The sequence below is a fragment of the Euprymna scolopes genome, chromosome 45 (genome assembly GCF_053919585.1).
Source record: "Euprymna scolopes isolate OS-2025 chromosome 45, ASM5391958v1, whole genome shotgun sequence".
Taxonomy (NCBI): Eukaryota; Metazoa; Mollusca; class Cephalopoda; order Sepiida; family Sepiolidae; genus Euprymna; species Euprymna scolopes.
In genome coordinates, this window is record NC_136526.1 from 28,655,096 (window position 1) to 28,662,650 (window position 7,555).

Consider the following 7,555-nt stretch of genomic DNA (forward strand, 5'->3'; position numbering starts at 1 on the left):
ATACAAATGTGTATATATGTATATATATACAAATGTGTATATATGTATATATATACAAATGTGTATATATATATGTATGTATATATATACAAATGTGTATATATATATGTATGTATATATATACAAATGTGTATATATATTTATGTATATATACAAATGTGTATATATATGTATATATATATATACAAATGTGTATATATATATGTATATATATACAAATGTGTATATATATTTATGTATATATACAAATGTGTATATATATGTATATATATACAAATGTGTATATATATGTATATATATACAAATGTGTATATATATGTATATAAATACAAATGTGTATATATATGTATATAAATACAAATGTGTATATATATGTATATATATATACAAATGTGTATATATATGTATATATATATACAAATGTGTATATATATGTATATATATACAAATGTGTATATATATATGTATATATATACAAATGTGTATATATATATGTGTATATATATATACAAATGTGCATATATACATATATGTGTATATATATATACAAATGTGCATATATACATATATGTGTATATATATACAAATGTGTATATATACATATATATGTATATATATAAATGTGTATATATATACATGTATATATATATGTATATATATACAAATGTGTATATATATGCATATATATATATACAAATCTGTATATATAAGTATATATATATATATATATATACAAATGTGTATATATAAGTATATATATGTATATATATATATATACAAATGTGTATATATGTATATATATACAAATTTGTATATATTTGTATATATATATACAAATGTGTATATATATGTATACATATACAAATGTGTATATATATGTATACATATACAAATGTGTATATATATGTATACATATACAAATGTGTATATATATTTATACATATACAAATGTGTATATATGTGTATATATATACAAATGTGTATATATATGTATATATATACAAATGTGTATATATATGTATATATATACAAATGTGTATATATATCTATATATACAAATGTGTATATATATGTATATATATACAAATGTGTATATATATGTATATATATACAAATGTGTATATATATGTATATACAAATGTGTATATATATGTAGATATATGTATATATATGTATATATATATATAGATATGTGTATATATATAGATATGTGTATATATATGTATATATATATAGAAATGTGTATATATAGGTATATATACATAGAAATGTGTATATATATGTATATATATATAGAAATGTGTATATATAGGTATATATACATAGAAATGTGTATATATATATGTATATATATAGAAATGTGTATATATATGTATATATATAGAAATGTGTATATATATGTATATATACAGAAATGTGTATATATATGTATATATATACAAATGTGTATATATATACATATATATATACAAATGTGTGTATATATATATACAAATGTGTATATATATATGCAAATGTGTATATATATGTATATATACAGATGTGTATATATATGTATATATACAAATGTGTATATATATGTATATATACAGATGTGTATATATATGTATATATACAAATGTGTATATATATGTATATATACAAATGTGTATATATATGTATATATACAAATGTGTATATATATGTATATATACAAATGTGTATATATATGTATATATACACAAATGTGTATATATATATGTATATATACACAAATGTGTATATATATATGTATATATACACAAATGTGTATATATATATATGTATATATACACAAATGTGTATATATATATATGTATATATCCACAAATGTGTATATATATATATGTATATATACACAAATGTGTATATATATATATGTATATATACACAAATGTGTATATATATATATGTATATATATACAAATGTGTATATATATATGTATATATATACAAATGTGTATATATATATGTATATATATACAAATGTGTGTATATATATATGTATATATATACAAATGTGTGTATATATATATATGTATATATATACAAATGTGTATATATATATATGTATATATATACAAATGTGTATATATATATATGTATATATATACAAATGTGTATATATATATATGTATATACATAAAAATGTGTATATATATATGTATATATATACAAATGTGTATATGTATATGTATATATATCCAAATGTGTATATATATATATATCTATACAAATGTGTATATATATATATATGTGTATATATACAAATGTGTATATATATGTGTATATATACAAATGTGTGTATATATATGTGTGTATATATACAAATGTGTATATATATATACAAATGTGTATATATATATATGTATATATGTACAAATGTGTATATATATATGTATAAATGTGTATATATATACAAATCTGTATATATATATACAAATGTGTATATATATACAAATGTATATATATACAAATGTATATATATACAAATGTATATATATATACAAATGTATATATATATACAAATGTGTATATATATAAAAATGTGTGTATATATATACACACAAAGTGTATATATATATACATATATATATATACATACATACGTTCAGTATCCAGGTCCTTCCACCTCAATTTTATTTCATATATATATATATATTTATATATATATATATATATATATATATATATACATACAAATGTGTGTGTATATATATATATAAATTTGTGTGTGTATATATATATACACATGTGTGTATATAGATATATATATACACATGTGTATATATATACAAATGTGTATATATATACACAAATGTATATATATATATATATATATATACAAATGTGTATGTATATATATACAAATGTTAATGTATATATATACAAATGTGTATATATATATACAAATGTGTATGTATATATATACAAATGTATATATATATACAAATGTATATATATACAAATGTATATATATACAAATCTGTATATATATATACAAATGTATATATATATACAAATCTGTATATATATATACAAATGTATATATATATACAAATGTATATATATACAAATCTGTATATATATACAAATGTATATATATACAAATGTATATATATACAAATGTATATATATATACAAATGTATATATATATACAAATGTATATATATATAAAAATGTGTATATATATACAAATGTGTATATATATATAGAAATGTGTATATATATATGTATATATATATACAAATGTGTATATATATGTATATATACAAATGTGTATATAATATAAATGTGTATATATATGTATATATATACAAATGTGTATATATATGTATATATATATACAAATGTGTATATATGTATATATATATACAAATGTGTATATATATGTATATACACAAATCTGTATATATATATACAAATGTGTATATATATGTATATATATACAAATATGTATATATACAAATGTGTATATATGTATATATATACAAATGTGTATATATATGTATATATATATACAAATGTGTATATATGTATATATATACAAATGTGTATATATATGTATATATATATACAAATCAGTATATATGTATATATATATACAAATGTGTATATATGTATATATATATACAAATGTGTGTATATATGTATATATATATACAAATGTGTATATATATGTATATATACAAATGTGTATATATATATATACAAATGTGTATATATATGTAAGTATATATACAAATGTGTATATATATGTATATATACAAATGTGTATATATATGTATATATACAAATGTGTATATATGTATATATATACAAATGTGTATATATATGTATATATACAAATGTGTGTATACATATATATACAAATGTGTATATATATGAATATATATATGTATATATACACAAAGGTGTATATATATGTATACATACACAAATGTGTATATATATGTATACATACACAAATGTGTATATATATGTATATATACACAAATGTGTATATATATGTATATATACACAAATGTGTATATATATGTATATATACACAAATGTGTATATATATGTATATATATACAAATGTGTATATATATGTATATATATACAAATGTGTATGTATATATATACAAATGTGTATATATATGTATATATATACAAATGTGTATATATATATAGTTATATATATATACAAATGTGTATATATATGTATATATATACAAATGTGTATATATATGTATATGTATATATAAATGTGTATTTATATGTATATATATATACAAATGTGTATATATATGTATATACATATATACAAATGTGTATATATATGTATATATATACAAATGTGTATATATATGTATATATATATACAAATGTGTATATATACGTATATATATATATACAAATGTGTATATATACGTATATATATATACAAATGTGTATATATACGTATATATATATACAAATGTGTATATATACGTATATATATATACAAATGTGTATATATATGTATATATATATACAAATGTGTATATATATGTATATATATATACAAATGTGTATATATATGTATATATATATACAAATGTGTATATATATGTATATATATATACAAATGTGTATATATATGTATATATATATACAAATGTGTATATATATGTATATATATATACAAATGTGTATATATATGTATATATATATACAAATGTGTATATATATGTATATATATATACAAATGTGTATATATATGTATATATATACAAATGTGTATATATATGTATATATATATACAAATGTTTATATATATGTATATATATATATACAAATGTTTATATATATGTATATATATATATACAAATGTGTATATATATGTATATATATATATACAAATGTGTATATATATGTATATATATATATACAAATGTGTATATATATGTATATATATATATACAAATGTGTATATATATGTATATATATATATATACAAATGTGTATATATATGTATATATATATACAAATGTGTATTTATATGTATATATATATACAAATGTGTATTTATATGTATATATATATACAAATGTGTATTTATATGTATATATATATACAAATGTGTATTTATATGTATATATATATACAAATGTGTATATATATGTATATATATATATACAAATGTGTATATATATGTATATATATACAAATGTGTATATATATGTATATATATATACAAATGTGTATATATATGTATATATATATACAAATGTGTATATATATGTATATATATATACAAATGTGTATATATATGTATATATATATACAAATGTGTATATATATGTATATATATATACAAATGTGTATATATATGTATATATATATACAAATGTGTATATATATGTATATATACACAAATGTGTATATATATGTATATATACACAAATGTGTATATATATGTATATATACACAAATGTGTATATATGTATATATACAAATGTGTATATATGTATATATATATACAAATGTGTATATATGTATATATATACAAATGTGTATACATGTATATATATACAAATGTGTATACATGTATATATATACAAATGTGTATACATGTATATATATATACAAATGTGTATACATGTATATATATACAAATGTGTATACATGTATATATATACAAATGTGTATACATGTATATATATAAAAATGTGTATACATGTATATATATACAAATGTGTATATATGTATATATATACTAATGTGTATATACGTATATATATACAAATGTGTATACATATATGTATGTATATATATACAAATGTGTATATATGTATATATATACAAATGTGTATATATATATGTATGTATATATATACAAATGTGTATATATATATGTATGTATATATACAAATGTGTATATATATGTATGTATATATACAAATGTGTATATATATGTATATATATATACAAATGTGTATATATATGTATATATATACAAATGTGTATATATATGTATATATATACAAATGTGTATATATATATGTGTATATATATATACAAATGTGCATATATACATATATGTGTATATATATATACAAATGTGTATATATACATATATATGTATATATATATAAATGTGTATATATATACATGTATATATATATGTATATATATACAAATGTGTGTATATATATATATATATACAAATGTGTATATATGTATATATATACAAATTTGTATATATATGTATATATATATATATATATACAAATGTGTATATATGTGTATATATATACAAATGTGTATATATATGTATATATATACAAATGTGTATATATATGTATATATATACAAATGTGTATATATATGTATATATATACAAATGTGTATATATATGTATATATATACAAATGTGTATATATGTATATATATACAAATGTGTATATATATCTATATATACAAATGTGTATATATATCTATATATACAAATGTGTATATATATGTATATATATACAAATGTGTATATATATGTATATACAAATGTGTATATATATGTATATATATGTATATATATAGATATATGTATATATATGTATATATATAGATATATGTATATATATGTATATATATATAGAAATGTGTATATATATGTATATATATATAGAAATGTGTATATATAGGTATATATACATAGAAATGTGTATATATATGTATATATTTAAAGAAATGTGTATATATAGGTATATATACATAGAAATGTGTATATATATGTATATATATAGAAATGTGTATATATATGTATATATATAGAAATGTGTATATATATATATACAAATGTGTATATATATATGCAAATGTGTATATATATGTATATATACAGATGTGTATATATATGTATATATACAGATGTGTATATATATGTATATATACAAATGTGTATATATATGTATATATACAGATGTGTATATATATGTATATATACAAATGTGTATATATATGTATATATACAAATGTGTATATATATGTATATATACAAATGTGTATATATATGTATATATACAAATGTGTATATATGTATATATACAAATGCGTATATATATGTATATATACAAATGTGTATATATATGTAAATGTGTATATATATGTATATATACAAATGTGTATATATATGTATATATACAAATGTGTATATATATGTATATATACACAAATGTGTATATATATATGTATATATACACAAATGTGTATATATATATGTATATATACACAAATGTGTATATATATATGTATATATATACAAATGTGTATATATATATATGTATATATATACAAATGTGTATATATATATATGTATATATATACAAATGTGTATATATATATGTATATATATACAAATGTGTATATATATATATGTATATATATACAAATGTGTATATATATATATGTATATATATACAAATGTGTATATATATATATGTATATATATACAAATGTGTATATGTATATATATACAAATGTGTATATATATATGTATATATATCTATACAA